Raw genomic sequence first — 12,325 nt, 5'->3', positions numbered from 1 at the left:
AGGAACCAAAGGAGGGAGGTGGTGGAGGAGGGGGCAAGGCGTGGCTAGTGTGGTGCGCGCGTGCGTCTCGCCCCATTGTTCATCGACGGCAACTCATCGGTGCAGAGTGGGACGAGCGAAATGGGGCTGTACATACAGCGCGGCGTGTCTCGGTCTTGTCCATTCCCCATGTGTGTGTCACGAGTGGGGACGCACGGGGTACACGAAGACCTCTGTGGGGGGGGAGGGGCAAGGGGCAGTAGCAGCAGCAGCAGCAGCACAGTCAGAGAAACGACAGTTCTACAGTGTAGTGTATCTATGTGTGCATCACTTGCGGCCCCACACATGGGGCGCTCAGTGGCAGCGAAAAAAAGGATTTCATCACATGTGCTGCAGCGTTCACGAGGAACCAAAGGAGGGAGGTGGTGGAGGAGGGGGGCAAGGCGTGGCTAGTGTGGTGCGCGCGTGCGTCTCGCCCCATTGTTCATCGACGGCAACTCAACGGTGCAGAGTGGGACGAGCGAAATGGGGCTGTACATACAGCGCGGCGTGTCTCGGTCTTGTCCATTCCCCATGTGTGTGTCACGAGTGGGGACGCACGGGGTACACGAAGACCTCTGTGAGGGGAGGGGCAAGGGGCAGTAGCAGCAGCAGCAGCAGCACAGTCAGAGAAACGACAGTTCTACAGTGTAGTGTATCTATGTGTGCATCACTTGCGGCCCCACACATGGGGCGCTCAGTGGCAGCGAAAAAAGGATTTCATCACATGTGCTGCAGCGTTCACGAGGAACCAAAGGAGGGAGGTGGTGGAGGAGGGGGGCAAGGCGTGGCTAGTGTGGTGCGCGCGTGCGTCTCGCCCCATTGTTCATCGACGGCAACTCAACGGTGCAGAGTGGGACGAGCGAAATGGGGCTGTACATACAGCGCGGCGTGTCTCGGTCTTGTCCATTCCCCATGTGTGTGTCACGAGTGGGGACGCACGGGGTACACGAAGACCTCTGTGAGGGGAGGGGCAAGGGCAGTAGCAGCAGCAGCAGCAGCACAGTCAGAGAAACGACAGTTCTACAGTGTAGTGTATCTATGTGTGCATCACTTGCGGCCCCACACATGGGGCGCTCAGTGGCAGCGAAAAAAGGATTTCATCACATGTGCTGCAGCGTTCACGAGGAACCAAAGGAGGGAGGTGGTGGAGGAGGGGGGGGGGGGCAAGGCGTGGCTAGTGTGGTGCGCGCGTGCGTCTCGCCCCATTGTTCATCGACGGCAACTCATCGGTGCAGAGTGGGACGAGCGAAATGGGGCTGTACATACAGCGCGGCGTGTCTCGGTCTTGTCCATTCCCCATGTGTGTGTCACGAGTGGGGACGCACGGGGTACACGAAGACCTCTGTGAGGGGGAGGGGCAAGGGGCAGTAGCAGCAGCAGCAGCACAGTCAGAGAAACGACAGTTCTACAGTGTAGTGTATCTATGTGTGCATCACTTGCGGCCCCACACATGGGGCGCTCAGTGGCAGCGAAAAAGGATTTCATCACATGTGCTGCAGCGTTCACGAGGAACCAAAGGAGGGAGGTGGTGGAGGAGGGGGGCAAGGCGTGGCTAGTGTGATGCGCGCGTGCGTCTCGCCCCATTGTTCATCGACGGCAACTCAACGGTGCAGAGTGGGACGAGCGAAATGGGGCTGTACATACAGCGCGGCGTGTCTCGGTCTTGTCCATTCCCCATGTGTGTGTCACGAGTGGGGACGCACGGGGTACACGAAGACCTCTGTGAGGGGGAGGGGCAAGGGGCAGTAGCAGCAGCAGCAGCAGCACAGTCAGAGAAACGACAGTTCTACAGTGTAGTGTATCTATGTGTGCATCACTTGCGGCCCCACACATGGGGCGCTCAGTGGCAGCGAAAAAAAGGATTTCATCACATGTGCTGCAGCGTTCACGAGGAACCAAAGGAGGGAGGTGGTGGAGGAGGGGGGCAAGGCGTGGCTAGTGTGGTGCGCGCGTGCGTCTCGCCCCATTGTTCATCGACGGCAACTCATCGGTGCAGAGTGGGACGAGCGAAATGGGGCTGTACATACAGCGCGGCGTGTCTCGGTCTTGTCCATTCCCCATGTGTGTGTCACGAGTGGGGACGCACGGGGTACACGAAGACCTCTGTGAGGGGGAGGGGCAAGGGGCAGTAGCAGCAGCAGCAGCAGCACAGTCAGAGAAACGACAGTTCTACAGTGTAGTGTATCTATGTGTGCATCACTTGCGGCCCCACACATGGGGCGCTCAGTGGCAGCGAAAAAAAGGATTTCATCACATGTGCTGCAGCGTTCACGAGGAACCAAAGGAGGGAGGTGGTGGAGGAGGGGGGGGGGGCAAGGCGTGGCTAGTGTGATGCGCGCGTGCGTCTCGCCCCATTGTTCATCGACGGCAACTCAACGGTGCAGAGTGGGACGAGCGAAATGGGGCTGTACATACAGCGCGGCGTGTCTCGGTCTTGTCCATTCCCCATGTGTGTGTCACGAGTGGGGACGCACGGGGTACACGAAGACCTCTGTGAGGGGGAGGGGCAAGGGGCAGTAGCAGCAGCAGCAGCAGCACAGTCAGAGAAACGACAGTTCTACAGTGTAGTGTATCTATGTGTGCATCACTTGCGGCCCCACACATGGGGCGCTTAGTGGCAGCGAAAAAAAGGATTTCATCACATGTGCTGCAGCGTTCACGAGGAACCAAAGGAGGGAGGTGGTGGAGGAGGGGGGGGGGCAAGGCGTGGCTAGTGTGATGCGCGCGTGCGTCTCGCCCCATTGTTCATCGACGGCAACTCAACGGTGCAGAGTGGGACGAGCGAAATGGGGCTGTACATACAGCGCGGCGTGTCTCGGTCTTGTCCATTCCCCATGTGTGTGTCACGAGTGGGGACGCACGGGGTACACGAAGACCTCTGTGGGGGGGGAGGGGCAAGGGGCAGTAGCAGCAGCAGCAGCAGCACAGTCAGAGAAACGACAGTTCTACAGTGTAGTGTATCTATGTGTGCATCACTTGCGGCCCCACACATGGGGCGCTCAGTGGCAGCGAAAAAAAGGATTTCATCACATGTGCTGCAGCGTTCACGAGGAACCAAAGGAGGGAGGTGGTGGAGGAGGGGGGCAAGGCGTGGCTAGTGTGGTGCGCGCGTGCGTCTCGCCCCATTGTTCATCGACGGCAACTCATCGGTGCAGAGTGGGACGAGCGAAATGGGGCTGTACATACAGCGCGGCGTGTCTCGGTCTTGTCCATTCCCCATGTGTGTGTCACGAGTGGGGACGCACGGGGTACACGAAGACCTCTGTGAGGGGAGGGGCAAGGGGCAGTAGCAGCAGCAGCAGCAGCACAGTCAGAGAAACGACAGTTCTACAGTGTAGTGTATCTATGTGTGCATCACTTGCGGCCCCACACATGGGGCGCTCAGTGGCAGCGAAAAAAAGGATTTCATCACATGTGCTGCAGCGTTCACGAGGAACCAAAGGAGGGAGGTGGTGGAGGAGGGGGGGGGGCAAGGCGTGGCTAGTGTGATGCGCGCGTGCGTCTCGCCCCATTGTTCATCGACGGCAACTCAACGGTGCAGAGTGGGACGAGCGAAATGGGGCTGTACATACAGCGCGGCGTGTCTCGGTCTTGTCCATTCCCCCATGTGTGTGTCACGAGTGGGGACGCACGGGGTACACGAAGACCTCTGTGAGGGGAGGGGCAAGGGGCAGTAGCAGCAGCAGCAGCAGCACAGTCAGAGAAACGACAGTTCTACAGTGTAGTGTATCTATGTGTGCATCACTTGCGGCCCCACACATGGGGCGCTCAGTGGCAGCGAAAAAAGGATTTCATCACATGTGCTGCAGCGTTCACGAGGAACCAAAGGAGGGAGGTGGTGGAGGAGGGGGGCAAGGCGTGGCTAGTGTGATGCGCGCGTGCGTCTCGCCCCATTGTTCATCGACGGCAACTCAACGGTGCAGAGTGGGACGAGCGAAATGGGGCTGTACATACAGCGCGGCGTGTCTCGGTCTTGTCCATTCCCCATGTGTGTGTCACGAGTGGGGACGCACGGGGTACACGAAGACCTCTGTGGGGGGGGAGGGGCAAGGGGCAGTAGCAGCAGCAGCAGCAGCACAGTCAGAGAAACGACAGTTCTACAGTGTAGTGTATCTATGTGTGCATCACTTGCGGCCCCACACATGGGGCGCTCAGTGGCAGCGAAAAAAAGGATTTCATCACATGTGCTGCAGCGTTCACGAGGAACCAAAGGAGGGAGGTGGTGGAGGAGGGGGGGGGGGCAAGGCGTGGCTAGTGTGGTGCGCGCGTGCGTCTCGCCCCATTGTTCATCGACGGCAACTCAACGGTGCAGAGTGGGACGAGCGAAATGGGGCTGTACATACAGCGCGGCGTGTCTCGGTCTTGTCCATTCCCCATGTGTGTGTCACGAGTGGGGACGCACGGGGTACACGAAGACCTCTGTGGGGGGGGAGGGGCAAGGGGCAGTAGCAGCAGCAGCAGCAGCACAGTCAGAGAAACGACAGTTCTACAGTGTAGTGTATCTATGTGTGCATCACTTGCGGCCCCACACATGGGGCGCTCAGTGGCAGCGAAAAAAAGGATTTCATCACATGTGCTGCAGCGTTCACGAGGAACCAAAGGAGGGAGGTGGTGGAGGAGGGGGGGGGGCAAGGCGTGGCTAGTGTGGTGCGCGCGTGCGTCTCGCCCCATTGTTCATCGACGGCAACTCATCGGTGCAGAGTGGGACGAGCGAAATGGGGCTGTACATACAGCGCGGCGTGTCTCGGTCTTGTCCATTCCCCATGTGTGTGTCACGAGTGGGGACGCACGGGGTACACGAAGACCTCTGTGGGGGAGGGGCAAGGGGCAGTAGCAGCAGCAGCAGCAGCACAGTCAGAGAAACGACAGTTCTACAGTGTAGTGTATCTATGTGTGCATCACTTGCGGCCCCACACATGGGGCGCTCAGTGGCAGCGAAAAAGGATTTCATCACATGTGCTGCAGCGTTCACGAGGAACCAAAGGAGGGAGGTGGTGGAGGAGGGGGGCAAGGCGTGGCTAGTGTGATGCGCGCGTGCGTCTCGCCCCATTGTTCATCGACGGCAACTCAACGGTGCAGAGTGGGACGAGCGAAATGGGGCTGTACATACAGCGCGGCGTGTCTCGGTCTTGTCCATTCCCCATGTGTGTGTCACGAGTGGGGACGCACGGGGTACACGAAGACCTCTGTGGGGGAGGGGCAAGGGGCAGTAGCAGCAGCAGCAGCAGCACAGTCAGAGAAACGACAGTTCTACAGTGTAGTGTATCTATGTGTGCATCACTTGCGGCCCCACACATGGGGCGCTCAGTGGCAGCGAAAAAGGATTTCATCACATGTGCTGCAGCGTTCACGAGGAACCAAAGGAGGGAGGTGGTGGAGGAGGGGGGCAAGGCGTGGCTAGTGTGGTGCGCGCGTGCGTCTCGCCCCATTGTTCATCGACGGCAACTCATCGGTGCAGAGTGGGACGAGCGAAATGGGGCTGTACATACAGCGCGGCGTGTCTCGGTCTTGTCCATTCCCCATGTGTGTGTCACGAGTGGGGACGCACGGGGTACACGAAGACCTCTGTGAGGGGAGGGGCAAGGGGCAGTAGCAGCAGCAGCAGCAGCACAGTCAGAGAAACGACAGTTCTACAGTGTAGTGTATCTATGTGTGCATCACTTGCGGCCCCACACATGGGGCGCTTAGTGGCAGCGAAAAAAAGGATTTCATCACATGTGCTGCAGCGTTCACGAGGAACCAAAGGAGGGAGGTGGTGGAGGAGGGGGGGGGGCAAGGCGTGGCTAGTGTGATGCGCGCGTGCGTCTCGCCCCATTGTTCATCGACGGCAACTCAACGGTGCAGAGTGGGACGAGCGAAATGGGGCTGTACATACAGCGCGGCGTGTCTCGGTCTTGTCCATTCCCCATGTGTGTGTCACGAGTGGGGACGCACGGGGTACACGAAGACCTCTGTGAGGGGAGGGGCAAGGGGCAGTAGCAGCAGCAGCACAGTCAGAGAAACGACAGTTCTACAGTGTAGTGTATCTATGTGTGCATCACTTGCGGCCCCACACATGGGGCGCTCAGTGGCAGCGAAAAAGGATTTCATCACATGTGCTGCAGCGTTCACGAGGAACCAAAGGAGGGAGGTGGTGGAGGAGGGGGGCAAGGCGTGGCTAGTGTGATGCGCGCGTGCGTCTCGCCCCATTGTTCATCGACGGCAACTCAACGGTGCAGAGTGGGACGAGCGAAATGGGGCTGTACATACAGCGCGGCGTGTCTCGGTCTTGTCCATTCCCCCATGTGTGTGTCACGAGTGGGGACGCACGGGGTACACGAAGACCTCTGTGGGGGAGGGGCAAGGGGCAGTAGCAGCAGCAGCAGCAGCACAGTCAGAGAAACGACAGTTCTACAGTGTAGTGTATCTATGTGTGCATCACTTGCGGCCCCACACATGGGGCGCTCAGTGGCAGCGAAAAAGGATTTCATCACATGTGCTGCAGCGTTCACGAGGAACCAAAGGAGGGAGGTGGTGGAGGAGGGGGGCAAGGCGTGGCTAGTGTGGTGCGCGCGTGCGTCTCGCCCCATTGTTCATCGACGGCAACTCATCGGTGCAGAGTGGGACGAGCGAAATGGGGCTGTACATACAGCGCGGCGTGTCTCGGTCTTGTCCATTCCCCATGTGTGTGTCACGAGTGGGGACGCACGGGGTACACGAAGACCTCTGTGGGGGAGGGGCAGGGGCAGTAGCAGCAGCAGCAGCAGCACAGTCAGAGAAACGACAGTTCTACAGTGTAGTGTATCTATGTGTGCATCACTTGCGGCCCCACACATGGGGCGCTCAGTGGCAGCGAAAAAGGATTTCATCACATGTGCTGCAGCGTTCACGAGGAACCAAAGGAGGGAGGTGGTGGAGGAGGGGGGCAAGGCGTGGCTAGTGTGGTGCGCGCGTGCGTCTCGCCCCATTGTTCATCGACGGCAACTCAACGGTGCAGAGTGGGACGAGCGAAATGGGGCTGTACATACAGCGCGGCGTGTCTCGGTCTTGTCCATTCCCCATGTGTGTGTCACGAGTGGGGACGCACGGGGTACACGAAGACCTCTGTGGGGGGAGGGGCAAGGGGCAGTAGCAGCAGCAGCAGCAGCACAGTCAGAGAAACGACAGTTCTACAGTGTAGTGTATCTATGTGTGCATCACTTGCGGCCCCACACATGGGGCGCTTAGTGGCAGCGAAAAAGGATTTCATCACATGTGCTGCAGCGTTCACGAGGAACCAAAGGAGGGAGGTGGTGGAGGAGGGGGGGGGGCAAGGCGTGGCTAGTGTGATGCGCGCGTGCGTCTCGCCCCATTGTTCATCGACGGCAACTCAACGGTGCAGAGTGGGACGAGCGAAATGGGGCTGTACATACAGCGCGGCGTGTCTCGGTCTTGTCCATTCCCCATGTGTGTGTCACGAGTGGGGACGCACGGGGTACACGAAGACCTCTGTGAGGGGGAGGGGCAAGGGGCAGTAGCAGCAGCACAGTCAGAGAAACGACAGTTCTACAGTGTAGTGTATCTATGTGTGCATCACTTGCGGCCCCACACATGGGGCGCTCAGTGGCAGCGAAAAAAAGGATTTCATCACATGTGCTGCAGCGTTCACGAGGAACCAAAGGAGGGAGGTGGTGGAGGAGGGGGGGGGGCAAGGCGTGGCTAGTGTGGTGCGCGCGTGCGTCTCGCCCCATTGTTCATCGACGGCAACTCAACGGTGCAGAGTGGGACGAGCGAAATGGGGCTGTACATACAGCGCGGCGTGTCTCGGTCTTGTCCATTCCCCATGTGTGTGTCACGAGTGGGGACGCACGGGGTACACGAAGACCTCTGTGAGGGGGAGGGGCAAGGGGCAGTAGCAGCAGCAGCAGCAGCACAGTCAGAGAAACGACAGTTCTACAGTGTAGTGTATCTATGTGTGCATCACTTGCGGCCCCACACATGGGGCGCTCAGTGGCAGCGAAAAAAAGGATTTCATCACATGTGCTGCAGCGTTCACGAGGAACCAAAGGAGGGAGGTGGTGGAGGAGGGGGGGGGGCAAGGCGTGGCTAGTGTGATGCGCGCGTGCGTCTCGCCCCATTGTTCATCGACGGCAACTCAACGGTGCAGAGTGGGACGAGCGAAATGGGGCTGTACATACAGCGCGGCGTGTCTCGGTCTTGTCCATTCCCCATGTGTGTGTCACGAGTGGGGACGCACGGGGTACACGAAGACCTCTGTGGGGGGGGAGGGGCAAGGGGCAGTAGCAGCAGCAGCAGCAGCACAGTCAGAGAAACGACAGTTCTACAGTGTAGTGTATCTATGTGTGCATCACTTGCGGCCCCACACATGGGGCGCTCAGTGGCAGCGAAAAAAAGGATTTCATCACATGTGCTGCAGCGTTCACGAGGAACCAAAGGAGGGAGGTGGTGGAGGAGGGGGGGGGGCAAGGCGTGGCTAGTGTGATGCGCGCGTGCGTCTCGCCCCATTGTTCATCGACGGCAACTCAACGGTGCAGAGTGGGACGAGCGAAATGGGGCTGTACATACAGCGCGGCGTGTCTCGGTCTTGTCCATTCCCCCATGTGTGTGTCACGAGTGGGGACGCACGGGGTACACGAAGACCTCTGTGGGGGGAGGGGCAAGGGGCAGTAGCAGCAGCAGCACACAGTCAGAGAAACGACAGTTCTACAGTGTAGTGTATCTATGTGTGCATCACTTGCGGCCCCACACATGGGGCGCTCAGTGGCAGCGAAAAAAAGGATTTCATCACATGTGCTGCAGCGTTCACGAGGAACCAAAGGAGGGAGGTGGTGGAGGAGGGGGGCAAGGCGTGGCTAGTGTGGTGCGCGCGTGCGTCTCGCCCCATTGTTCATCGACGGCAACTCATCGGTGCAGAGTGGGACGAGCGAAATGGGGCTGTACATACAGCGCGGCGTGTCTCGGTCTTGTCCATTCCCCATGTGTGTGTCACGAGTGGGGACGCACGGGGTACACGAAGACCTCTGTGGGGGAGGGGCAAGGGGCAGTAGCAGCAGCAGCAGCAGCACAGTCAGAGAAACGACAGTTCTACAGTGTAGTGTATCTATGTGTGCATCACTTGCGGCCCCACACATGGGGCGCTCAGTGGCAGCGAAAAAAAGGATTTCATCACATGTGCTGCAGCGTTCACGAGGAACCAAAGGAGGGAGGTGGTGGAGGAGGGGGGGGGGGGGCAAGGCGTGGCTAGTGTGGTGCGCGCGTGCGTCTCGCCCCATTGTTCATCGACGGCAACTCATCGGTGCAGAGTGGGACGAGCGAAATGGGGCTGTACATACAGCGCGGCGTGTCTCGGTCTTGTCCATTCCCCATGTGTGTGTCACGAGTGGGGACGCACGGGGTACACGAAGACCTCTGTGAGGGGGAGGGGCAAGGGGCAGTAGCAGCAGCAGCAGCAGCACAGTCAGAGAAACGACAGTTCTACAGTGTAGTGTATCTATGTGTGCATCACTTGCGGCCCCACACATGGGGCGCTCAGTGGCAGCGAAAAAAAGGATTTCATCACATGTGCTGCAGCGTTCACGAGGAACCAAAGGAGGGAGGTGGTGGAGGAGGGGGGGGGGGGCAAGGCGTGGCTAGTGTGGTGCGCGCGTGCGTCTCGCCCCATTGTTCATCGACGGCAACTCATCGGTGCAGAGTGGGACGAGCGAAATGGGGCTGTACATACAGCGCGGCGTGTCTCGGTCTTGTCCATTCCCCATGTGTGTGTCACGAGTGGGGACGCACGGGGTACACGAAGACCTCTTCGTGGTGGTTCGCACGCGGATGGATGAAGGTGATTGTGATGGAGGACGAAGGGCGGGATGCTTGGGCACCCATAGCGCGAGTACGCAACGCTCGCGATGGGGCCACGTCGAGGTTTCTGTATTTCTGGCTTGGAGGGAAAGAAGAGGGAAAAGAGTCTGCCGTGAAAACGGTTGTGATTGGAATTGTACAAGTGCTGCGAGTGTGGAAGCATGCACGGCATCTTTGAGCAGTCGCAGATGTACACTTCACAACGCTGTAAGGGCGAATCGGTCTTGGGGAATTTTCGAATATCTGTTCAACAGAATGTCGAAGTTTCTGTTCCGGTTGTCGGCAATGGTCTTACGGCGCTCATGTCTTGGGCACCGCTTCTTTGGGGCTATCCTCCAGGTATCTTCTCTGAAAATGATGTGGATGTTATTCCGTGCACAGGGACGCAGGGCAAGCGATCATGTTTTTGTCACCGATTCTATCACTCTCTCCCTGTTGTCAGTGAAAGACGAAAAAGGAGCACCACTCGCACACAATTGCAGTGTCACGAGAGGGCAGTCGGTCGAGAAGGGGGTTCGTGAAGGGCAGCGATGAGAGGGGGGATGTCCTCAACCCAAACAATCGGAAGCACGGCGTTTGAGGTGGTGGTGGTGGTGGGAAACATCCTCGGAACAAAAGAGGAGTAGAAAATCGGTCTTGCGCAAAACAGATGAGCGATTCGAGGTCTGTGTGTGTGTGTGTGTGAGAGAGAGAGGAGGAGAGTACCGTAGCATTCGCGTTTCACATTTTCTTCCTTTACGCACAAGTTGGCGCAGTCGACTGAGGAAAATGGGCCACACCCTAACATTTTATCGTTTGGCAGGAGGCTCAAACACTTGGAGGAGGGGCGAAGGAAGCTGTCAGCGGCGCACTATGCGGAAACAATAACCTACACACATTTTTAGAGAGGCCACGGCTTTCCTTCCATTCAAATCGAGCTTTTTTTTCTACAGTGCAGGCGAGTTCGCTTGGACAACGCGCGAGGAGCGCAGAAAGAGAGCGAGTAGCAGCAACTGCACAGGTGCAGCCAAAAGCAAGACCCGCATCGTGCCTTCCACGGCGGCGCAGATATGACCTTGTAGGCGTGAGCCGTGTGCTTTCGCTTGCGTGTGTGTGTGTGTCTTGATTCGATTTTTTTTGTTGGCGCAGTTTTTCCCTTGTCCCGTTAAGCGTGAAACCAAGCCCAAAAAAGAAAAATCGGTAAAACAAAGATAAAAAAACCCACACGCATCACACATGACTACAACATGTTTAAAGTCTTCACACACACGCGCGCAGCAGCACAGCTCACCCCCACCCGCTCTGTTGTACGAGGGCGGCATTCTCCTTGTGTAAGGCCAGCGGACTGCCGTCGAAGCGGGTCATGCGTGTGGCGGGGATCTCGCCCCCCCCCCCCTCCGGGCTGACGTGTTGTTCGCTCCCGGCGCCATAAACACATCCGGGCGGGCTGCATGTTTTTGATGGAAGCGGGCTGTGCCCAGGATGGTTGCAAGAGGGGGAGGGAGGGGGGGGGGGGGGGGGGGGGCGGACAGTGGTGCTTTCCAAGCGGGTGGCAAGAGGTGGCTTTGACGCATGCCGGGTGAGCTCAGGGAGGGTGTAGGCGAGCTTCAGGCCGGGGGTGCTGTGCGGCCTCCGCGTTCCGCACGCGTGTCATGTGCGCCGGCGAATCGCAGCTGGCTGCTGCCTTCCATAGGGCGGTGCGAAGACGCAGCACATCGGAGTCTGCACGACCCCAATGGTGTGTCAATCGGCGTGTGGTCGTCCTGTTACCGGCACCTGCGCCTGCGAGGTGTGCTGGCATATCCGCGTCCCGGGGACGGTGGTTCCGCGGGGCGAGGTGGGTCCGGGGGCACCCGGTCCTTGTTGTTGGTGCCCGTCGATGTCTTTGAGGGGGGGGCGGGGGGGGAGCGGAGGCGCAATGCCTGCGGGTTAGGTGTGGCAGCACGCCGTCCGCACCCCACATGATCACGGCCAGTCGCCCGTCGGTGCAGGAACACACAGGAGGGACAAGTACTCCATCCAGAGCTGTGTGGGTATAGCCCTGCCCCCACCCTTCAGCGCTCCGCGTCGTCTGTCGCAGCTTTGGGGAACGTCCGCTTGGCGTCGGAGACCCGTGGCAAAGTTCCCGATTTGTGCCATCTCTCTCACCGCTCTTTCGATTCGTCATGGCCAAAAAGGACAAGCCGAGATGAGAGGCGCATTCGATGGGAGGCGTTTGCGCGCGAGGCTCCGAGGGGTTCGATGCCCCCTCGCCTCCCTCCCTGTCTTGCGTGCTACAGGTGCGATGCAAGCCGGTGGAGAGGGGGAGGGGGAGGGGAGGGGCAGTAGGTCGGCATCCTTGGATGGATCTCTCTTATGTCAGTACTTGGAGAGGGCCACCCACAGTGAGTGTGCAGCTGCTTTATCGTGAAGGTGATCGATGTTTCTTCTTCATCGCTGAGACTGTGGTGCCACTGTGGGGGGTGCTGAGGGGGGGCCAGCTCTGGTTGTATCAGCG

The sequence above is a fragment of the Porcisia hertigi genome, chromosome 33, assembly GCF_017918235.1.
Source record: "Porcisia hertigi strain C119 chromosome 33, whole genome shotgun sequence".
Taxonomy (NCBI): domain Eukaryota; phylum Euglenozoa; class Kinetoplastea; order Trypanosomatida; family Trypanosomatidae; genus Porcisia; species Porcisia hertigi.
Note: the sequence above shows the minus strand (reverse complement) of the source record.